Here is a 25,728-nt window from a genome sequence, read left to right as displayed (position 1 = left end):
CTGACTGACTGACTGTTGTCAGCTCTAATAGTAGGGAAAACACTGACTGACTGACTTGTCAGCTCTAATAGTAGGGAAAACACTGTCTGACTGACTGACGTGTCAGCTCTAATAGTAGGGAAAACACTGACTGACTGACTGTTGTCAGCTGTAATAGTAGGGAAAACACTGACTGACTGACTGTTGTCAGCTCTAATAGTAGGGAAAACACTGACTGACTGACTGTTGTCAGCTCTAATAGTAGGGAAAACATTGTCTGACTGACTGTTGTCAGCTCTAATAGTAGGGAAAACATTGTCTGACTGACTGTTGTCAGCTGTAATAGTAGGGAAAACACTGACTGACTGTTGTCAGCTCTAATAGTAGGGAAAACACTGACTGTTGTCAGCTCTAATAGTAGGATAAACACTGACTGACTGTTGTCAGCTCTAATAGTAGGGAAAACACTGACTGACTGACTGACGTTTGTCAGCTCTAATAGTAGGGAAAACACTGACTTTTGTCAGCTCTAATAGTAGTGAAAACACTGACTGACTGACTGTTGTCAGCTCTAATAGTAGGGAAAACACTGTCTGACTGACTGTTGTCAGCTCTAATAGTAGGGAAAACACTGTCTGACTGACTGTTGTCAGCTGTAATAGTAGGGAAAACACTGACTGACTGTTGTCAGCTCTAATAGCAGGGAAAACACTGACTGTTGTCAGCTCTAATAGTAGGATAAACACTGACTGACTGACTGTTGTCAGCTCTAATAGTAGGGAAAACACTGACTGACTGACTGTTGTCAGCTCTAATAGTAGGGAAAACACTGACTGACTGTTGTCAGCTCTAATAGTATGGAAAACACTGTCTGACTGACTGTTGTCAGCTCTAATAGTAGGGAAAACACTGTCTGACTGACTGTTGTCAGCTCTAATAGTAGGGAAAACACTGTCTGACTGACTGTTGTCAGCTCTAATAGTAGGGAAAACACTGCCTGACTGACTGTTGTCAGCTCTAATAGTAGGGAAAACATTGACTGGCTGTTGTCAGCTGTAATAGTAGGGAAAACACTGCCTGACTGACTGTTGTCAGCTCTAATAGTAGGGAAAACGCTTACTGAATGTTGTCAGCTCTAATAGTAGGGAAAACACTGACTGTTGTCAGCTCTAATAGTAGGGAAAACACTGACTGTTGTCAGCTCTAATAGTAGGATAAACACTGACTGACTGTTGTCAGCTCTAATAGTAGGGAAAACACTGACTGACTGACTGTTGTCAGCTCTAATAGTAGTGAAAACACTGACTGACTGTTGTCAGCTCTAATAGTAGGGAAAACACTGTCTGACTGACTGTTTTCAGCTCTAATACTAGGGAAAACACTGACTGACTGACTGTCAGCTCTAATAGTTGGGAAAACACTGTCTGACTGACTGTTGTCAGCTCTAATAGTAGGGAAAACACTGTCTGACTGACTGTTGTCAGCTCTAATAGTAGGGAAAACACGGACTGTTGTCAGCTCTAATAGTAGGGAAAACACTGACTGTTGTCAGCTCTAATAGTAGGGAAAACACTGTCTGACTGGCTGTTGTCAGCTCTAATAGTAGGGAAAACACTGTCTGACTGGCTGTTGTCAGCTCTAATAGTAGGGAAAACACTGACTGTTGTCAGCTCTAATAGTAGGGAAAACACTGACTGTTGTCAGCTCTAATAGTAGGGAAAACACTGTCTGACTGGCGGTTGTCAGCTCTAATAGTAGGGAAAACACTGTCTGACTGGCTGTTGTCAGCTCTAATAGTAGGGAAAACACTGACTGACTGACTTGTCAGCTCTAATAGTAGGGAAAACACTGTCTGACTGACTGTTGTCAGCTGTAATAGTAGGGAAAACACTGACTGACTGTTGTCAGCTCTAATAGTAGGGAAAACACTGACTGTTGTCAGCTCTAATAGTATGGAAAACACTGACTGACTGACTGTTGTCAGCTCTAATAGTAGGGAAAACACTGTCTAACTGGCTGTTGTCAGCTCTAATAGTAGGGAAAACACTTTCTGATTGACTGTTGTCTGCTCTAATAGTAGGGAAAACACTGTCTGACTATTGTCAGCTCTAATAGTAGGGAAAACACTGACTGACTGTTGTCAGCTCTAATAGTAGGGAAAACACTGACTGACTGTTGTCAGCTCTAATAGTAGGGAAAACACTGTCTGACTGACTGTTGTCAGCTCTAATAGTAGGGAAAACACTGTCTGACTGACTCTTGTCAGCTCTAATAGTAGGGAAAACACTGTCTGACTGACTGTTGTCAGCTCTAATAGTAGGGAAAACACTGTCTGACTGACTGTTGTCAGCTCTAATAGTAGGGAAAACACTGTCTGACTGACTGTTGTCAGCTCTAATAGTAGGGAAAACATTGACTGGCTGTTGTCAGCTCTAATAGTAGGGAACATTGTCTGACTGACTGTTGTCAGCTCTAATAGTAGGGAAAACACTGTCTGACTGACTGTTGTCAGCTCTAATAGCAGGGAAAACACTGTCTGACTGACTGTTGTCAGCTCTAATAGTAGGGAAAACACTGACTGGCTGTTGTCAGCTCTAATAGTAGGGAAAACACTGTCTGACTGACTGTTGTCAGCTCTAATAGTAGGGAAAACACTGACTGTTGTCAGCTCTAATAGTAGGATAAACACTGACTGACTGTTGTCAGCTCTAATAGTAGGGAAAACACTGACTGACTGACTGTTGTCAGCTCTAATAGTAGGGAAAACACTGACTGACTGACTGTTGTCAGCTCTAATAGTAGGGAAAACACTGGCTGTTGTCAGCTCTAATAGTAGGGAAAACACTGACTGTTGTCAGCTCTAATAGTAGGGAAAACACTGACTGACTGTTGTCAGCTCTAATAGTAGGGAAAACGCTTACTGACTGTTGTCATCTCTAATAGTAGGATAAACACTGTCTGACTGTTGTCGGCTCTAATAGTAGGGAAACCACTGACTGACTGTTGTCAGCTCTAATAGTAGGGAAAACGCTTACTGACTGTTGTCATCTCTAATAGTAGGGAAAACACTGTCTGACTGGCTGTTGTCATCTCTAATAGTAGGGAAAACACTGTCTGACTGGCTGTTGTCAGCTCTAATAGTAGGGAAAACACTGACTGGCAGTTGTCAGCTCTAATAGTAGGGAAAACACTGACTGTTGTCAGCTCTAATAGTAGGGAAAACACTGTCTGACTGACTATTGTCAGCTCTAATAGTAGGGAAAACATTGTCTGACTGACTGTTGTCAGCTCTAATAGTAGGGAAAACACTGACTGGCTTTTGTCAGCTCTAATAGTAGTGAAAACACTGACTATTGTCAGCTCTAATAGTAGGATAAACACTGACTGACTGTTGTCAGCTCTAATAGTAGGGAAAACACTGTCTGACTGACTGTTGTCAGCTCTAATAGTAGGGAAAACACTGACTGACTGGCTGTTGTCATCTCTAATAGTAGGGAAAACACTGTCTGACTGGCTGTTGTCAGCTCTAATAGTAGGGAAAACACTGACTGGCTGTTGTCAGCTCTAATAGTAGGGAAAACACTGACTGTTGTCAGCTCTAATAGTAGGGAAAACACTGTCTGACTGACTATTGTCAGCTCTAATAGTAGGGAAAACATTGTCTGACTGACTGTTGTCAGCTCTAATAGTAGGGAAAACACTGACTGGCTTTTGTCAGCTCTAATAGTAGGGAAAACACTGACTATTGTCAGCTCTAATAGTAGGATAAACACTGACTGACTGTTGTCAGCTCTAATAGTAGGGAAAACACTGTCTGACTGACTGTTGTCAGCTCTAATAGTAGGGAAAACACTGACTGACTGACTGTTGTCAGCTCTAATAGTAGTGAAAACACTGTCTGACTGACTATTGTCAGCTCTAATAGTAGTGAAAACATTGTCTGACTGACTGTTGTCAGCTCTAATAGTTGGGAAAACACTGTCTGACTGACTGTTGTCAGCTCTAATAGTAGGGAAAACACTGTCTGACTGACTGTTGTCAGCTCTAATAGTAGGGAAAACATTGACTGTTGTCAGCTCTAATAGTAGGGAAAACACTGACTGTTGTCAGCTCTAATAGTAGGGAAAACACTGTCTAACTGGCTGTTGTCAGCTCTAATAGTAGGGAAAACACTTTCTGATTGACTGTTGTCTGCTCTAATAGTAGGGAAAACACTGTCTGACTATTGTCAGCTCTAATAGTAGGGAAAACACTGACTGACTGTTGTCAGCTCTAATAGTAGGGAAAACACTGACTGACTGTTGTCAGCTCTAATAGTAGGGAAAACACTGTCTGACTGACTGTTGTCAGCTCTAATAGTAGGGAAAACACTGTCTGACTGACTCTTGTCAGCTCTAATAGTAGGGAAAACACTGTCTGACTGACTGTTGTCAGCTCTAATAGTAGGGAAAACACTGTCTGACTGACTGTTGTCAGCTCTAATAGTAGGGAAAACACTGTCTGACTGACTGTTGTCAGCTCTAATAGTAGGGAAAACATTGACTGGCTGTTGTCAGCTCTAATAGTAGGGAACATTGTCTGACTGACTGTTGTCAGCTCTAATAGTAGGGAAAACACTGTCTGACTGACTGTTGTCAGCTCTAATAGCAGGGAAAACACTGTCTGACTGACTGTTGTCAGCTCTAATAGTAGGGAAAACACTGACTGGCTGTTGTCAGCTCTAATAGTAGGGAAAACACTGTCTGACTGACTGTTGTCAGCTCTAATAGTAGGGAAAACACTGACTGTTGTCAGCTCTAATAGTAGGATAAACACTGACTGACTGTTGTCAGCTCTAATAGTAGGGAAAACACTGACTGACTGACTGTTGTCAGCTCTAATAGTAGGGAAAACACTGACTGACTGACTGTTGTCAGCTCTAATAGTAGGGAAAACACTGGCTGTTGTCAGCTCTAATAGTAGGGAAAACACTGACTGTTGTCAGCTCTAATAGTAGGGAAAACACTGACTGACTGTTGTCAGCTCTAATAGTAGGATAAACACTGACAGTTGTCAGCTCTAATAGTAGGATAAACACTGTCTGACTGTTGTCGGCTCTAATAGTAGGGAAACCACTGACTGACTGTTGTCAGCTCTAATAGTAGGGAAAACGCTTACTGACTGTTGTCATCTCTAATAGTAGGGAAAACACTGTCTGACTGGCTGTTGTCATCTCTAATAGTAGGGAAAACACTGTCTGACTGGCTGTTGTCAGCTCTAATAGTAGGGAAAACACTGACTGGCAGTTGTCAGCTCTAATAGTAGGGAAAACACTGACTGTTGTCAGCTCTAATAGTAGGGAAAACACTGTCTGACTGACTATTGTCAGCTCTAATAGTAGGGAAAACATTGTCTGACTGACTGTTGTCAGCTCTAATAGTAGGGAAAACACTGACTGGCTTTTGTCAGCTCTAATAGTAGTGAAAACACTGACTATTGTCAGCTCTAATAGTAGGATAAACACTGACTGACTGTTGTCAGCTCTAATAGTAGGGAAAACACTGTCTGACTGACTGTTGTCAGCTCTAATAGTAGGGAAAACACTGACTGACTGGCTGTTGTCATCTCTAATAGTAGGGAAAACACTGTCTGACTGGCTGTTGTCAGCTCTAATAGTAGGGAAAACACTGACTGGCTGTTGTCAGCTCTAATAGTAGGGAAAACACTGACTGTTGTCAGCTCTAATAGTAGGGAAAACACTGTCTGACTGACTATTGTCAGCTCTAATAGTAGGGAAAACATTGTCTGACTGACTGTTGTCAGCTCTAATAGTAGGGAAAACACTGACTGGCTTTTGTCAGCTCTAATAGTAGGGAAAACACTGACTATTGTCAGCTCTAATAGTAGGATAAACACTGACTGACTGTTGTCAGCTCTAATAGTAGGGAAAACACTGTCTGACTGACTGTTGTCAGCTCTAATAGTAGGGAAAACACTGACTGACTGACTGTTGTCAGCTCTAATAGTAGTGAAAACACTGTCTGACTGACTATTGTCAGCTCTAATAGTAGTGAAAACATTGTCTGACTGACTGTTGTCAGCTCTAATAGTTGGGAAAACACTGTCTGACTGACTGTTGTCAGCTCTAATAGTAGGGAAAACACTGTCTGACTGACTGTTGTCAGCTCTAATAGTAGGGAAAACACTGACTGTTGTCAGCTCTAATAGTAGGGAAAACACTGACTGTTGTCAGCTCTAATAGTAGGGAAAACACTGTCTGACTGGCTGTTGTCAGCTCTAATAGTAGGATAAACACTGACTGACTGTTGTCAGCTCTAATAGTAGGGAAAACACTGACTGACTGACTGTTGTCAGCTCTAATAGTAGGGAAAATACTGACTGTTGTCAGCTCTAATAGTAGGGAAAACACTGACTGTTGTTAGCTCTAATAGTAGGGAAAACACTGTCTGACTGGCTGTTGTCAGCTCTAATAGTAGGGAAAACACTGTCTGACAGGCTGTTGTCAGCTCTAATAGTAGGGAAAACACTGACTGACTGACTTGTCAGCTCTAATAGTAGGGAAAACACTGTCTGACTGACTGTTGTCAGCTGTAATAGTAGGGAAAACACTGACTGTTGTCAGCTCTAATAGTAGGATAAACACTGACTGACTGTTGTCAGCTCTAATAGTAGGGAAAACAATGACTGTTGTCAGCTCTAATAGTAGGGAAAACACTGACTGTTGTCAGCTCTAATAGTAGGGAAAACACTGACTGTTGTCAGCTCTAATAGTAGGGAAAACACTGACTGACTGACTGTTGTCAGCTCTAATAGTAGGGAAAACACTGTCTGACTGGCTGTTGTCAGCTCTAATAGTAGGGAAAACACTTTCTGATTGACTGTTGTCTGCTCTAATAGTAGGGAAAACACTGTCTGACTGTTGTCAGCTCTAATAGTAGGGAAAACACTGACTGACTGTTGTCAGCTCTAATAGTAGGGAAAACACTGACTGACTGTTGTCAGCTCTAATAGTAGGGAAAACACTGTCTGACTGACTGTTGTCAGCTCTAATAGTAGGGAAAACACTGTCTGACTGACTCTTGTCAGCTCTAATAGTAGGGAAAACACTGTCTGACTGACTGATGTCAGCTCTAATAGTAGGGAAAACACGGTCTGACTGACTGTTGTCAGCTCTAATAGTAGTGAAAACACTGTCTGACTGACTGTTGTCAGCTCTAATAGTAGGGAAAACATTGACTGGCTGTTGTCAGCTCTAATAGTAGGGAAACATTGTCTGACTGACTGTTGTCAGCTCTAATAGTAGGGAAAACACTGTCTGACTGACTGTTGTCAGCTCTAATAGTAGGGAAAACACTGTCTGACTGACTGTTGTCAGCTCTAATAGTAGGGAAAACACTGACTGGCTGTTGTCAGCTCTAATAGTAGGGAAAACACTGTCTGACTGACTGTTGTCAGCTCTAATAGTAGGGAAAACACTGACTGTTGTCAGCTCTAATAGTAGGATAAACACTGACTGACTGTTGTCAGCTCTAATAGTAGGGAAAACACTGACTGACTGACTGTTGTCAGCTCTAATAGTAGGGAAAACACTGACTGACTGACTGTTGTCAGCTCTAATAGTAGGGAAAACACTGACTGTTGTCAGCTCTAATAGTAGGGAAAACACTGACTGTTGTCAGCTCTAATAGTAGGGAAAACACTGACTGACTGTTGTCAGCTCTAATAGTAGGATAAACACTGACTGTTGTCAGCTCTAATAGTAGGATAAACACTGTCTGACTGTTGTCAGCTCTAATAGTAGGGAAACCACTGACTGACTGTTGTCAGCTCTAATAGTAGGGAAAACGCTTACTGACTGTTGTCATCTCTAATAGTAGGGAAAACACTGTCTGACTGGCTGTTGTCATCTCTAATAGTAGGGAAAACACTGTCTGACTGGCTGTTGTCAGCTCTAATAGTAGGGAAAACACTGACTGGCTGTTGTCAGCTCTAATAGTAGGGAAAACACTGACTATTGTCATCTCTAATAGTAGGGAAAACACTGACTGTTGTCAGCTCTAATAGTAGGGAAAACACTGTCTGACTGGCTGTTGTCAGCTCTAATAGTAGGGAAAACACTGACTGACTGTTGTCAGCTCTAATAGTAGGGAAAACACTGTCTGACTGTTGTCAGCTCTAATAGTAGGGAAAACACTGTCTGACTGACTGACTTGTCAGCTCTAATTGTAGGGAAAACACTGTCTGACTGGCTGTTGTCAGCTCTAATAGTAGGGAAAACACTGACTGGCTGTTGTCAGCTCTAATAGTAGGGAAAACACTGACTGGCTGTTGTCAGCTCTAATAGTAGGGAAAACACTGACTGTTGTCAGCTCTAATAGTAGGATAAACACTGACTGACTGTTGTCAGCTCTAATAGTAGGGAAAACACTGACTGACTGACTGTTGTCAGCTCTAATAGTAGTGAAAACACTGACTGACTGACTGTTGTCAGCTCTAATAGTAGGGAAAACACTGACTGACTGACTGTTGTCAGCTCTAATAGTAGGGAAAACACTGACTGACTGTTGTCAGCTCTAATAGTAGGGAAAACGCTTACTGACTGTTGTCAGCTCTAATAGTAGGGAAAACACTGTCTGACTGTTGTCAGCTCTAATAGTTGTGAAAACACTGTCTGACTGACTGTTGTCAGCTCTAATAGTAGGGAAAACAATGTCTGACTGACTGTTGTCAACTCTAATAGTAGGGAAAACACTGACTGGCTGTTGTCAGCTCTAATAGTAGGGAAAACACTGTCTGACTGGCTGTTGTCAGCTGTAATAGTAGGGAAAACACTGTCTGACTGGCTGTTGTCAGCTCTAATAGTAGGGAAAACACTGTCTGACTGGCTGTTGTCAGCTCTAATAGTAGGGAAAACACTGACTGACTGTTGTCAGCTCTAATAGTAGAATAAACACTGACTGACTGACTGTTGTCAGCTCTAATAGTAGGGAAAACACTGACTGACTGACTGTTGTCAGCTCTAATAGTAGGGAAAACACTGGCTGACTGACAGTTGTCAGCACTAATAGTAGGGAAAACACTGACTGTAGTCAGCTCTAATAGTAGGGAAAACACTGTCTGACTGGCTGTTGTCAGCTCTAATAGTAGGGAAAACACTGTCTGACTGGCTGTTGTCAGCTCTAATAGTAGGGAAAACACTGACTGACTGTTGTCAGCTCTAATAGTAGGGAAAACACTGTCTGACTGACTGTTGTCAGCTCTAATAGTAGGGAAAACACTGACTGACTGACTGTTGTCAGCTCTAATAGTAGGGAAAACACTGACTGGCTGTTGTCAGCTCTAATAGTAGGGAAAACACTGTCTGACTGGCTGTTGTCAGCTCTAATAGTAGGGAAAACACTGACTGACTGTTGTCAGCTCTAATAGTAGGGAAAACACTGTCTGACTGTTGTCAGCTCTAATAGTAGGGAAAACACTGTCTGACTGACTGACTTGTCAGCTCTAATAGTAGGGAAAACACTGTCTGACTGGCTGTTGTCAGCTCTAATAGTAGGGAAAACACTGACTGACTGTTGTCAGCTCTAATAGTAGGGAAAACACTGACTGGCTGTTGTCAGCTCTAATAGTAGGGAAAACACTGACTGTTGTCAGCTCTAATAGTAGGATAAACACTGACTGACTGTTGTCAGCTCTAATAGTAGGGAAAACACTGACTGACTGACTGTTGTCAGCTCTAATAGTAGGGAAAACACTGACTGACTGACTGTTGTCAGCTCTAATAGTAGGGAAAACACTGACTGACTGACTGTTGTCAGCTCTAATAGTAGGGAAAACACTGACTGACTGTTGTCAGCTCTAATAGTAGGGAAAACGCTTACTGACTGTTGTCAGCTCTAATAGTAGGGAAAACACTGTCTGACTGTTGTCAGCTCTAATAGTAGGGAAAACACTGTCTGACTGACTGTTGTCAGCTCTAATAGTAGGGAAAACAATGTCTGACAGACTGTTGTCAACTCTAATAGTAGGGAAAACACTGACTGGCTGTTGTCAGCTCTAATAGTAGGGAAAACACTGTCTGACTGACTTGTCAGCTCTAATAGTAGGGAAAACACTGTCTGACTGGCTGTTGTCAGCTCTAATAGTAGGGAAAACACTGACTGGCTGTTGTCAGCTCTAATAGTTGGGAAAACACTGTCTGACTGGCTGTTGTCAGCTCTAATAGTAGGGAAAACACTGACTGGCTGTTGTCAGCTCTAATAGTTGGGAAAACACTGTCTGACTGACTGTTGTCAGCTCTAATAGTTGGGAAAACACTGTCTGACTGACTGTTGTCAGCTCTAATAGTAGGGAAAACACTGACTGACTGTTGTCAGCTCTAATAGTTGGGAAAACACTGTCTGACTGACTGTTGTCAGCTCTAATAGTAGGGAAAACACTGACTGTTGTCAGCTCTAATAGTAGGGAAAACACTGACTGACTGACTGTTGTCAGCTCTAATAGTAGGGAAAACACTGACTGACTGACTGTTGTCAGCTCTAATAGTAGGGAAAACACTGACTGTTGTCAGCTCTAATAGTAGGGAAAACACTGTCTGACTGGCTGTTGTCAGCTCTAATAGTAGGGAAAACACTGTGTGACTGGCAGTTGTCAGCTCTAATAGTAGGGAAAACACTGTCTGACTGGCTGTTGTCAGCTCTAATAGTAGGGAAAACACTGACTGACTGTTGTCAGCTCTAATAGTAGGGAAAACACTGACTGGCTGTTGTCAGCTCTAATAGTAGGGAAAACACTGACTGTTGTCAGCTCTAATAGTAGGATAAACACTGACTGACTGTTGTCAGCTCTAATAGTAGGGAAAACACTGACTGACTGACTGTTGTCAGCTCTAATAGTAGGGAAAACACTGACTGACTGACTGTTGTCAGCTCTAATAGTAGGGAAAACACTGACTGACTGACTGTTGTCAGCTCTAATAGTAGGGAAAACACTGACTGACTGTTGTCAGCTCTAATAGTAGGGAAAACGCTTACTGACTGTTGTCAGCTCTAATAGTAGGGAAAACACTGTCTGACTGTTGTCAGCTCTAATAGTAGGGAAAACACTGTCTGACTGACTGTTGTCAGCTCTAATAGTAGGGAAAACAATGTCTGACAGACTGTTGTCAACTCTAATAGTAGGGAAAACACTGACTGGCTGTTGTCAGCTCTAATAGTAGGGAAAACACTGTCTGACTGACTTGTCAGCTCTAATAGTAGGGAAAACACTGTCTGACTGGCTGTTGTCAGCTCTAATAGTAGGGAAAACACTGACTGGCTGTTGTCAGCTCTAATAGTTGGGAAAACACTGTCTGACTGGCTGTTGTCAGCTCTAATAGTAGGGAAAACACTGACTGGCTGTTGTCAGCTCTAATAGTTGGGAAAACACTGTCTGACTGACTGTTGTCAGCTCTAATAGTTGGGAAAACACTGTCTGACTGACTGTTGTCAGCTCTAATAGTAGGGAAAACACTGACTGACTGTTGTCAGCTCTAATAGTTGGGAAAACACTGTCTGACTGACTGTTGTCAGCTCTAATAGTAGGGAAAACACTGACTGTTGTCAGCTCTAATAGTAGGGAAAACACTGACTGACTGACTGTTGTCAGCTCTAATAGTAGGGAAAACACTGACTGACTGACTGTTGTCAGCTCTAATAGTAGGGAAAACACTGACTGTTGTCAGCTCTAATAGTAGGGAAAACACTGTCTGACTGGCTGTTGTCAGCTCTAATAGTAGGGAAAACACTGTGTGACTGGCAGTTGTCAGCTCTAATAGTAGGGAAAACACTGTCTGACTGGCTGTTGTCAGCTCTAATAGTAGGGAAAACACTGAATGACTGTTGTCAGCTCTAATAGTAGGATAAACACTGACTGACTGACTGTTGTCAGCTCTAATAGTAGGGAAAACACTGACTGACTGACTGTTGTCAGCTCTAATAGTAGGGAAAACACTGTCTGACTGGCTGTTGTCAGCTCTAATAGTAGGGAAAACACTGACTGTTGTCAGCTCTAATAGTAGGGAAAACACTGACTGACTGTTGTCAGCTCTAATAGTAGGGAAAACACTGACTGACTGACTGTTGTCAGCTCTAATAGTAGGGAAAACACTGACTGACTGGCTGTTGTCAGCTCTAATAGTAGGGAAAACACTGACTGACTGTTGTCAGCTCTAATAGTAGGATAAACACTGACTGACTGACTGTTGTCAGCTCTAATAGTAGGGAAAACACTGACTGACTGACTGTTGTCAGCTCTAATAGTAGGGAAAACACTGTCTGACTGGCTGTTGTCAGCTCTAATAGTAGGGAAAACACTGACTGTTGTCAGCTCTAATAGTAGGATAAACACTGACTGACTGTTGTCAGCTCTAATAGTAGGGAAAACACTGACTGACTGACTGTTGTCAGCTCTAATAGTAGGGAAAACACTGACTGACTGACTTGTCAGCTCTAATAGTAGGGAAAACACTGACTGACTGTTGTCAGCTCTAATAGTAGTGAAAACACTGACTGACTGACTGTTGTCAGCTCTAATAGTAGGGAAAACACTGACTGTTGTCAGCTCTAATCGTAGGGAAAACACTTTCTGATTGACTGTTGTCAGCTCTAATAGTAGGGAAAACACTGTCTGACTGACTGTTGTCAGCTCTAATAGTAGGGAAAACACTGTCTGACTGACTGTTGTCAGCTCTAATAGTAGGGAAAACACTGACTGGCTGTTGTCAGCTCTAATAGTAGGGAAAACACTGACTGACTGTTGTCAGCTCTAATAGTAGGGAAAACACTGTCTGACTGACTGTTGTCAGCTCTAATAGTAGGGAAAACACTGTCTGACTGACTGTTGTCAGCTCTAATAGTAGGGAAAACACTGTCTGACTGACTGTTGTCAGCTCTAATAGTAGGGAAAACACTGACTGACTGTTGTCAGCTCTAATAGTAGGGAAAACGCTTACTGACTGTTGTCAGCTCTAATAGTAGGGAATTCACTGTCTGACTGTTGTCAGCTCTAATAGTAGGGAAAACACTGTCTGACTGACTGTTGTCAGCTCTAATAGTAGGGAAAACAATGTCTGACTGACTGTTGTCAACTCTAATAGTAGGGAAAACACTGACTGGCTGTTGTCAGCTCTAATAGTAGGGAAAACACTGACTGACTGTTATCAGCTCTAATAGTAGGGAAAACACTGTCTGACTGACTGTTGTCAGCTCTAATAGTAGGGAAAACACTGACGGGCTGTTGTCAGCTCTAATAGTAGGGAAAACACTGACTGACTGTTGTCAGCTCTAATAGTAGGGAAAACTGACTGACTGACTGTTGTCAGCTCTAATAGTAGGGAAAACACTGACTGACTGACTGTTGTCAGCTCTAATAGTAGGGAAAACACTGACTGTTGTCAGCTCTAATAGTAGGGAAAACACTGTCTGACTGGCTGTTGTCAGCTCTAATAGTAGGGAAAACACTGACTGACTGTTGTAAGCTCTAATAGTAGGGAAAACACTGTCTGATTGACTGTTGTCAGCTCTAATAGTAGGGAAAACACTGTCTGACTGACTGTTGTCAGCTCTAATAGTAGGGAAAACACTGACTTGCTGTTGTCAGTTCTAATAGTAGGGAAAACACTGACTGTTGTCAGCTCTAATAGTAGAGAAAACACTGACTGACTGACTGTTGTCAGCTCTAATAGTAGGGAAAACACTGACTGACTGACTGTTGTCAGCTCTAATAGTAGGGAAAACACTGACTGTTGTCAGCTCTAATAGTAGGGAAAACACTGTGTGACTGGCAGTTGTCAGCTCTAATAGTAGGGAAAACACTGTCTGACTGGCTGTTGTCAGCTCTAATAGTAGGGAAAACACTGACTGACTGTTGTCAGCTCTAATAGTAGGATAAACACTGACTGACTGACTGTTGTCAGCTCTAATAGTAGGGAAAACACTGACTGACTGACTGTTGTCAGCTCTAATAGTAGAGAAAACACTGTCTGACTGGCTGTTGTCAGCTCTAATAGTAGGGAAAACACTGACTGTTGTCAGCTCTAATAGTAGGATAAACACTGACTGACTGTTGTCAGCTCTAATAGTAGGGAAAACACTGACTGACTGACTGTTGTCAGCTCTAATAGTAGGGAAAACACTGACTGACTGACTGTTGTCAGCTCTAATAGTAGGGAAAACACTGACTGACTGACTGTTGTGAGCTCTAATAGTAGGGAAAACACTGACTGACTGACTGACTGTTGTCAGCTCTAATAGTAGGGAAAACACTGACTGTTGTCAGCTCTAATAGTAGGGAAAACACTGTCTGACTGGCTGTTGTCAGCTGTAATAGTAGGGAAAACACTGTCTGACTGGCTGTTGTCAGCTCTAATAGTAGGGAAAACACTGACTGACTGTTGTCAGCTCTAATAGTAGAATAAACACTGACTGACTGACTGTTGTCAGCTCTAATAGTAGGGAAAACACTGACTGACTGACTGTTGTCAGCTCTAATAGTAGGGAAAACACTGACTGACTGACTGTTGTCAGCTCTAATAGTAGGGAAAACACTGACTGACTGTTGTCAGCTCTAATAGTAGGGAAAACGCTTACTGACTGTTGTCAGCTCTAATAGTAGGGAAAACACTGTCTGACTGTTGTCAGCTATAATAGTAGGGAAAACACTGTCTGACTGACTGTTGTCAGCTCTAATAGTAGGGAAAACAATGTCTGACTGACTGTTGTCAACTCTAATAGTAGGGAAAACACTGACTGGCTGTTGTCAGCTCTAATAGTAGGGAAAACACTGTCTGACTGGCTGTTGTCAGCTGTAATAGTAGGGAAAACACTGTCTGACTGGCTGTTGTCAGCTCTAATAGTAGGGAAAACACTGTCTGACTGGCTGTTGTCAGCTCTAATAGTAGGGAAAACACTGACTGACTGTTGTCAGCTCTAATAGTAGGATAAACACTGACTGACTGACTGTTGTCAGCTCTAATAGTAGGGAAAACACTGACTGACTGACTGTTGTCAGCTCTAATAGTAGGGAAAACACTGACTGACTGACTGTTGTCAGCTCTAATAGTAGGGAAAACACTGACTTGCTGTTGTCAGTTCTAATAGTAGGGAAAACACTGACTGTTGTCAGCTCTAATAGTAGAGAAAACACTGACTGACTGACTGTTGTCAGCTCTAATAGTAGGGAAAACACTGACTGACTGACTGTTGTCAGCTCTAATAGTAGGGAAAACACTGACTGTTGTCAGCTCTAATAGTAGGGAAAACACTGTGTGACTGGCAGTTGTCAGCTCTAATAGTAGGGAAAACACTGTCTGACTGGCTGTTGTCAGCTCTAATAGTAGGGAAAACACTGACTGACTGTTGTCAGCTCTAATAGTAGGATAAACACTGACTGACTGACTGTTGTCAGCTCTAATAGTAGGGAAAACACTGACTGACTGACTGTTGTCAGCTCTAATAGTAGAGAAAACACTGTCTGACTGGCTGTTGTCAGCTCTAATAGTAGGGAAAACACTGACTGTTGTCAGCTCTAATAGTAGGATAAACACTGACTGACTGTTGTCAGCTCTAATAGTAGGGAAAACACTGACTGACTGACTGTTGTCAGCTCTAATAGTAGGGAAAACACTGACTGACTGACTGTTGTCAGCTCTAATAGTAGGGAAAACACTGACTGACTGACTGTTGTGAGCTCTAATAGTAGGGAAAACACTGACTGACTGACTGACTGTTGTCAGCTCTAATAGTAGGGAAAACACTGACTGTTGTCAGCTCTAATAGTAGGGAAAACACTGTCTGACTGGCTGTTGTCAGCTGTAATAGTAGGGAAAACACTGTCTGACTGGCTGTTGTCAGCTCTAATAGTAGGGAAAACACTGACTGACTGTTGTCAGCTCTAATAGTAGAATAAACACTGACTGACTGACTGTTGTCAGCTCTAATAGTAGGGAAAACACTGACTGACTGACTGTTGTCAGCTCTAATAGTAGGGAAAACACTGACTGACTGACTGTTGTCAGCTCTAATAGTAGGGAAAACACTGACTGACTGTTGTCAGCTCTAATAGTAGGGAAAACGCTTACTGACTGTTGTCAGCTCTAATAGTAGGGAAAACACTGTCTGACTGTTGTCAGCTATAATAGTAGGGAAAACACTGTCTGACTGACTGTTGTCAGCTCTAATAGTAGGGAAAACAATGTCTGACTGACTGTTGTCAACTCTAATAGTAGGGAAAACACTGACTGGCTGTTGTCAGCTCTAATAGTAGGGAAAACACTGTCTGACTGGCTGTTGTCAGCTGTAATAGTAGGGAAAACACTGTCTGACTGGCTGTTGTCAGCTCTAATAGTAGGGAAAACACTGTCTGACTGGCTGTTGTCAGCTCTAATAGTAGGGAAAACACTGACTGACTGTTGTCAGCTCTAATAGTAGGATAAACACTGACTGACTGACTGTTGTCAGCTCTAATAGTAGGGAAAACACTGACTGACTGACTGTTGTCAGCTCTAATAGTAGGGAAAACACTGACTGACTGACTGTTGTCAGCTCTAATAGTAGGGAAAACACTGACTGTTGTCAGCTCTAATAGTAGGGAAAACACTGTCTGACTGGCTGTTGTCAGCTCTAATAATAGGGAAAACACTGTCTGACTGGCTGTTGTCAGCTCTAATAGTAGGGAAAACACTGACTGACAGTTGTCAGCTCTAATAGTAGGGAAAACACTGTCTGACTGACTGTTGTCAGCTCTAATAGTAGGGAAAACACTGACTGACTGACTGTTGTCAGCTCTAATAGTAGGGAAAACACTGACTGGCTGTTGTCAGCTCTAATAGTAGGGAAAACACTGTCTGACTGGCTGTTGTCAGCTCTAATAGTAGGGAAAACACTGACTGACTGTTGTCAGCTCTAATAGTAGGGAAAACACTGTCTGACTGTTGTCAGCTCTAATAGTAGGGAAAACACTGTCTGACTGACTGACTTGTCAGCTCTAATAGTAGGGAAAACACTGTCTGACTGGCTGTTGTCAGCTCTAATAGTAGGGAAAACACTGACTGGCTGTTGTCAGCTCTAATAGTAGGGAAAACACTGTCTGACTGACTTGTCAGCTCTAATAGTAGGGAAAACACTGACTGACTGACTGTTGTCAGCTCTAATAGTAGGGAAAACACTGTCTGACTGGCTGTTGTCAGCTCTAATAGTTGGGAAAACACTGTCTGACTGACTGTTGTCAGCTCTAATAGTAGGGAAAACACTGACTGTTGTCAGCTCTAATAGTAGGGAAAACACTGACTGACTGACTGTTGTCAGCTCTAATAGTAGGGAAAACACTGACTGACTGACTGTTGTCAGCTCTAATAGTAGGGAAAACACTGAATGACTGTTGTCAGCTCTAATAGTAGGATAAACACTGACTGACTGACTGTTGTCAGCTCTAATAGTAGGGAAAACACTGACTGACTGACTGTTGTCAGCTCTAATAGTAGGGAAAACACTGTCTGACTGGCTGTTGTCAGCTCTAATAGTAGGGAAAACACTGACTGTTGTCAGCTCTAATAGTAGGGAAAACACTGACTGACTGTTGTCAGCTCTAATAGTAGGGAAAACACTGACTGACTGACTGTTGTCAGCTCTAATAGTAGGGAAAACACTGACTGACTGGCTGTTGTCAGCTCTAATAGTAGGGAAAACACTGACTGACTGTTGTCAGCTCTAATAGTAGGATAAACACTGACTGACTGACTGTTGTCAGCTCTAATAGTAGGGAAAACACTGACTGACTGACTGTTGTCAGCTCTAATAGTAGGGAAAACACTGTCTGACTGGCTGTTGTCAGCTCTAATAGTAGGGAAAACACTGACTGTTGTCAGCTCTAATAGTAGGATAAACACTGACTGACTGTTGTCAGCTCTAATAGTAGGGAAAACACTGACTGACTGACTGTTGTCAGCTCTAATAGTAGGGAAAACACTGACTGACTGACTTGTCAGCTCTAATAGTAGGGAAAACACTGACTGACTGTTGTCAGCTCTAATAGTAGTGAAAACACTGACTGACTGACTGTTGTCAGCTCTAATAGTAGGGAAAACACTGACTGTTGTCAGCTCTAATCGTAGGGAAAACACTTTCTGATTGACTGTTGTCAGCTCTAATAGTAGGGAAAACACTGTCTGACTGACTGTTGTCAGCTCTAATAGTAGGGAAAACACTGTCTGACTGACTGTTGTCAGCTCTAATAGTAGGGAAAACACTGACTGGCTGTTGTCAGCTCTAATAGTAGGGAAAACACTGACTGACTGTTGTCAGCTCTAATAGTAGGGAAAACACTGTCTGACTGACTGTTGTCAGCTCTAATAGTAGGGAAAACACTGTCTGACTGACTGTTGTCAGCTCTAATAGTAGGGAAAACACTGTCTGACTGACTGTTGTCAGCTCTAATAGTAGGGAAAACACTGACTGACTGTTGTCAGCTCTAATAGTAGGGAAAACGCTTACTGACTGTTGTCAGCTCTAATAGTAGGGAATTCACTGTCTGACTGTTGTCAGCTCTAATAGTAGGGAAAACACTGTCTGACTGACTGTTGTCAGCTCTAATAGTAGGGAAAACAATGTCTGACTGACTGTTGTCAACTCTAATAGTAGGGAAAACACTGACTGGCTGTTGTCAGCTCTAATAGTAGGGAAAACACTGACTGACTGTTATCAGCTCTAATAGTAGGGAAAACACTGTCTGACTGACTGTTGTCAGCTCTAATAGTAGGGAAAACACTGACGGGCTGTTGTCAGCTCTAATAGTAGGGAAAACACTGACTGACTGTTGTCAGCTCTAATAGTAGGGAAAACTGACTGACTGACTGTTGTCAGCTCTAATAGTAGGGAAAACACTGACTGACTGACTGTTGTCAGCTCTAATAGTAGGGAAAACACTGACTGTTGTCAGCTCTAATAGTAGGGAAAACACTGTCTGACTGGCTGTTGTCAGCTCTAATAGTAGGGAAAACACTGACTGACTGTTGTAAGCTCTAATAGTAGGGAAAACACTGTCTGATTGACTGTTGTCAGCTCTAATAGTAGGGAAAACACTGTCTGACTGACTGTTGTCAGCTCTAATAGTAGGGAAAACACTGACTTGCTGTTGTCAGTTCTAATAGTAGGGAAAACACTGACTGTTGTCAGCTCTAATAGTAGAGAAAACACTGACTGACTGACTGTTGTCAGCTCTAATAGTAGGGAAAACACTGACTGACTGACTGTTGTCAGCTCTAATAGTAGGGAAAACACTGACTGTTGTCAGCTCTAATAGTAGGGAAAACACTGTGTGACTGGCAGTTGTCAGCTCTAATAGTAGGGAAAACACTGTCTGACTGGCTGTTGTCAGCTCTAATAGTAGGGAAAACACTGACTGACTGTTGTCAGCTCTAATAGTAGGATAAACACTGACTGACTGACTGTTGTTAGCTCTAATAGTAGGGAAAACACTGACTGACTGACTGTTGTCAGCTCTAATAGTAGAGAAAACACTGTCTGACTGGCTGTTGTCAGCTCTAATAGTAGGGAAAACACTGACTGTTGTCAGCTCTAATAGTAGGATAAACACTGACTGACTGTTGTCAGCTCTAATAGTAGGGAAAACACTGACTGACTGACTGTTGTCAGCTCTAATAGTAGGGAAAACACTGACTGACTGACTGTTGTCAGCTCTAATAGTAGGGAAAACACTGACTGACTGACTGTTGTGAGCTCTAATAGTAGGGAAAACACTGACTGACTGACTGACTGTTGTCAGCTCTAATAGTAGGGAAAACACTGACTGTTGTCAGCTCTAATAGTAGGGAAAACACTGTCTGACTGGCTGTTGTCAGCTGTAATAGTAGGGAAAACACTGTCTGACTGGCTGTTGTCAGCTCTAATAGTAGGGAAAACACTGACTGACTGTTGTCAGCTCTAATAGTAGAATAAACACTGACTGACTGACTGTTGTCAGCTCTAATAGTAGGGAAAACACTGACTGACTGACTGTTGTCAGCTCTAATAGTAGGGAAAACACTGACTGACTGACTGTTGTCAGCTCTAATAGTAGGGAAAACACTGACTGACTGTTGTCAGCTCTAATAGTAGGGAAAACGCTTACTGACTGTTGTCAGCTCTAATAGTAGGGAAAACACTGTCTGACTGTTGTCAGCTCTAATAGTAGGGAAAACACTGTCTGACTGACTGTTGTCAGCTCTAATAGTAGGGAAAACAATGTCTGACTGACTGTTGTCAACTCTAATAGTAGGGAAAACACTGACTGGCTGTTGTCAGCTCTAATAGTAGGGAAAACACTGTCTGACTGGCTGTTGTCAGCTGTAATAGTAGGGAAAACACTGTCTGACTGGCTGTTGTCAGCTCTAATAGTAGGGAAAACACTGTCTGACTGGCTGTTGTCAGCTCTAATAGTAGGGAAAACACTGACTGACTGTTGTCAGCTCTAATAGTAGGATAAACACTGACTGACTGACTGTTGTCAGCTCTAATAGTAGGGAAAACACTGACTGACTGACTGTTGTCAGCTCTAATAGTAGGGAAAACACTGACTGACTGACTGTTGTCAGCTCTAATAGTAGGGAAAACACTGACTGTTGTCAGCTCTAATAGTAGGGAAAACACTGTCTGACTGGCTGTTGTCAGCTCTAATAATAGGGAAAACACTGTCTGACTGGCTGTTGTCAGCTCTAATAGTAGGGAAAACACTGACTGACAGTTGTCAGCTCTAATAGTAGGGAAAACACTGTCTGACTGACTGTTGTCAGCTCTAATAGTAGGGAAAACACTGACTGACTGACTGTTGTCAGCTCTAATAGTAGGGAAAACACTGACTGGCTGTTGTCAGCTCTAATAGTAGGGAAAACACTGTCTGACTGGCTGTTGTCAGCTCTAATAGTAGGGAAAACACTGACTGACTGTTGTCAGCTCTAATAGTAGGGAAAACACTGTCTGACTGTTGTCAGCTCTAATAGTAGGGAAAACACTGTCTGACTGACTGACTTGTCAGCTCTAATAGTAGGGAAAACACTGTCTGACTGGCTGTTGTCAGCTCTAATAGTAGGGAAAACACTGACTGGCTGTTGTCAGCTCTAATAGTAGGGAAAACACTGTCTGACTGACTGTTGTCAGCTCTAATAGTTGGGAAAACACTGTCTGACTGACTGTTGTCAGCTCTAATAGTTGGGAAAACACTGTCTGACTGACTGTTGTCAGCTCTAATAGTAGGGAAAACACTGACTGGCTGTTGTCAGCTCTAATAGTTGGGAAAACACTGTCTGACTGACTGTTGTCAGCTCTAATAGTAGGGAAAACACTGACTGTTGTCAGCTCTAATAGTAGGGAAAACACTGACTGACTGACTGTTGTCAGCTCTAATAGTAGGGAAAACACTGACTGACTGACTGTTGTCAGCTCTAATAGTAGGGAAAACACTGACTGTTGTCAGCTCTAATAGTAGGGAAAACACTGTCTGACTGGCTGTTGTCAGCTCTAATAGTAGGGAAAACACTGTGTGACTGGCAGTTGTCAGCTCTAATAGTAGGGAAAACACTGTCTGACTGGCTGTTGTCAGCTCTAATAGTAGGGAAAACACTGACTGACTGTTGTCAGCTCTAATAGTAGGATAAACACTGACTGACTGACTGTTGTCAGCTCTAATAGTAGGGAAAACACTGACTGACTGACTGTTGTCAGCTCTAATAGTAGGGAAAACACTGTCTGACTGGCTGTTGTCAGCTCTAATAGTAGGGAAAACACTGACTGTTGTCAGCTCTAATAGTAGGATAAACACTGACTGACTGTTGTCAGCTCTAATAGTAGGGAAAACACTGACTGACTGACTGTTGTCAGCTCTAATAGTAGGGAAAACACTGACTGACTGACTTGTCAGCTCTAATAGTAGGGAAAACACTGACTGACTGTTGTCAGCTCTAATAGTAGTGAAAACACTGACTGACTGACTGTTGTCAGCTCTAATAGTAGGGAAAACACTGACTGTTGTCAGCTCTAATCGTAGGGAAAACACTTTCTGATTGACTGTTGTCAGCTCTAATAGTAGGGAAAACACTGTCTGACTGACTGTTGTCAGCTCTAATAGTAGGGAAAACACTGTCTGAATGACTGTTGTCAGCTCTAATAGTAGGGGAAACACTGACTGGCTGTTGTCAGCTCTAATAGTAGGGAAAACACTGACTGACTGTTGTCAGCTCTAATAGTAGGGAAAACACTGTCTGACTGACTGTTGTCAGCTCTAATAGTAGGGAAAACACTGTCTGACTGACTGTTGTCAGCTCTAATAGTAGGGAAAACACTGTCTGACTGACTGTTGTCAACTCTAATAGTAGGGAAAACACTGACTGGCTGTTGTCAGCTCTAATAGTAGGGAAAACATTGACTGACTGTTATCAGCTCTAATAGTAGGGAAAACACTGTCTGACTGACTGTTGTCAGCTCTAATAGTAGGGAAAACACTGACGGGCTGTTGTCAGCTCTAATAGTAGGGAAAACACTGACTGACTGTTGTCAGCTCTAATAGTAGGGAAAACTGACTGACTGACTGTTGTCAGCTCTAATAGTAGGGAAAACACTGACTGACTGACTGTTGTCAGCTCTAATAGTAGGGAAAACACTGACTGTTGTCAGCTCTAATAGTAGGGAAAACACTGTCTGACTGGCTGTTGTCAGCTCTAATAGTAGGGAAAACACTGACTGACTGTTGTAAGCTCTAATAGTAGGGAAAACACTGTCTGATTGACTGTTGTCAGCTCTAATAGTAGGGAAAACACTTTCTGATTGACTGTTGTCAGCTCTAATAGTAGGGAAAACACTGTGTGACTGGCAGTTGTCAGCTCTAATAGTAGGGAAAACACTGTCTGACTGGCTGTTGTCAGCTCTAATAGTAGGGAAAACACTGACTGACTGTTGTCAGCTCTAATAGTAGGATAAACACTGACTGACTGACTGTTGTCAGCTCTAATAGTAGGGAAAACACTGACTGACTGACTGTTGTCAGCTCTAATAGTAGAGAAAACACTGTCTGACTGGCTGTTGTCAGCTCTAATAGTAGGGAAAACACTGACTGTTGTCAGCTCTAATAGTAGGATAAACACTGACTGACTGTTGTCAGCTCTAATAGTAGGGAAAACACTGACTGACTGACTTTTGTCAGCTCTAATAGTAGGGAAAACACTGACTGACTGACTGTTGTCAGCTCTAATAGTAGGGAAAACACTGACTGACTGACTGTTGTGAGCTCTAATAGTAGGGAAAACACTGACTGACTGACTGACTGTTGTCAGCTCTAATAGTAGGGAAAACACTGACTGTTGTCAGCTCTAATAGTAGGGAAAACACTGTCTGACTGGCTGTTGTCAGCTGTAATAGTAGGGAAAACACTGTCTGACTGGCTGTTGTCAGCTCTAATAGTAGGGAAAACACTGACTGACTGTTGTCAGCTCTAATAGTAGAATAAACACTGACTGACTGACTGTTGTCAGCTCTAATAGTAGGGAAAACACTGACTGACTGACTGTTGTCAGCTCTAATAGTAGGGAAAACACTGACTGACTGACTGTTGTCAGCTCTAATAGTAGGGAAAACACTGACTGACTGTTGTCAGCTCTAATAGTAGGGAAAACGCTTACTGACTGTTGTCAGCTCTAATAGTAGGGAAAACACTGTCTGACTGTTGTCAGCTCTAATAGTAGGGAAAACACTGTCTGACTGACTGTTGTCAGCTCTAATAGTAGGGAAAACAATGTCTGACTGACTGTTGTCAACTCTAATAGTAGGGAAAACACTGACTGGCTGTTGTCAGCTCTAATAGTAGGGAAAACACTGTCTGACTGGCTGTTGTCAGCTGTAATAGTAGGGAAAACACTGTCTGACTGGCTGTTGTCAGCTCTAATAGTAGGGAAAACACTGTCTGACTGGCTGTTGTCAGCTCTAATAGTAGTGAAAACACTGACTGACTGTTGTCAGCTCTAATAGTAGGATAAACACTGACTGACTGACTGTTGTCAGCTCTAATAGTAGGGAAAACACTGACTGACTGACTGTTGTCAGCTCTAATAGTAGGGAAAACACTGACTGACTGACTGTTGTCAGCTCTAATAGTAGGGAAAACACTGACTGTTGTCAGCTCTAATAGTAGGGAAAACACTGTCTGACTGGCTGTTGTCAGCTCTAATAATAGGGAAAACACTGTCTGACTGGCTGTTGTCAGCTCTAATAGTAGGGAAAACACTGACTGACTGTTGTCAGCTCTAATAGTAGGGAAAACACTGTCTGACTGACTGTTGTCAGCTCTAATAGTAGGGAAAACACTGACTGACTGACTGTTGTCAGCTCTAATAGTAGGGAAAACACTGTCTGACTGGCTGTTGTCAGCTCTAATAGTAGGGAAAACACTGTCTGACTGGCTGTTGTCAGCTCTAATAGTTGGGAAAACACTGTCTGACTGACTGTTGTCAGCTCTAATAGTTGGGAAAACACTGTCTGACTGACTGTTGTCAGCTCTAATAGTAGGGAAAACACTGACTGGCTGTTGTCAGCTCTAATAGTTGGGAAAACACTGTCTGACTGACTGTTGTCAGCTCTAATAGTAGGGAAAACACTGACTGTTGTCAGCTCTAATAGTAGGGAAAACACTGACTGACTGACTGTTGTCAGCTCTAATAGTAGGGAAAACACTGACTGACTGACTGTTGTCAGCTCTAATAGTAGGGAAAACACTGACTGTTGTCAGCTCTAATAGTAGGGAAAACACTGTCTGACTGGCTGTTGTCAGCTCTAATAGTAGGGAAAACACTGTGTGACTGGCAGTTGTCAGCTCTAATAGTAGGGAAAACACTGTCTGACTGGCTGTTGTCAGCTCTAATAGTAGGGAAAACACTGACTGACTGTTGTCAGCTCTAATAGTAGGATAAACACTGACTGACTGACTGTTGTCAGCTCTAATAGTAGGGAAAACACTGACTGACTGACTGTTGTCAGCTCTAATAGTAGGGAAAACACTGTCTGACTGGCTGTTGTCAGCTCTAATAGTAGGGAAAACACTGACTGTTGTCAGCTCTAATAGTAGGATAAACACTGACTGACTGTTGTCAGCTCTAATAGTAGGGAAAACACTGACTGACTGACTGTTGTCAGCTCTAATAGTAGGGAAAACACTGACTGACTGGCTGTTGTCAGCTCTAATAGTAGGGAAAACACTGACTGACTGTTGTCAGCTCTAATAGTAGGATAAACACTGACTGACTGACTGTTGTCAGCTCTAATAGTAGGGAAAACACTGACTGACTGACTGTTGTCAGCTCTAATAGTAGGGAAAACACTGTCTGACTGGCTGTTGTCAGCTCTAATAGTAGGGAAAACACTGACTGTTGTCAGCTCTAATAGTAGGATAAACACTGACTGACTGTTGTCAGCTCTAATACTAGGGAAAACACTGACTGACTGACTGTTGTCAGCTCTAATAGTAGGGAAAACACTGACTGACTGACTTGTCAGCTCTAATAGTAGGGAAAACACTGACTGACTGTTGTCAGCTCTAATAGTAGTGAAAACACTGACTGACTGACTGTTGTCAGCTCTAATAGTAGGGAAAACACTGACTGTTGTCAGCTCTAATCGTAGGGAAAACACTTTCTGATTGACTGTTGTCAGCTCTAATAGTAGGGAAAACACTGTCTGA

The sequence above is a fragment of the Salmo salar genome, chromosome 11, assembly GCF_965601325.2.
Source record: "Salmo salar chromosome 11, fSalSal1, whole genome shotgun sequence".
Lineage (NCBI taxonomy): Eukaryota > Metazoa > Chordata > Actinopteri > Salmoniformes > Salmonidae > Salmo > Salmo salar.
Note: the sequence above shows the minus strand (reverse complement) of the source record.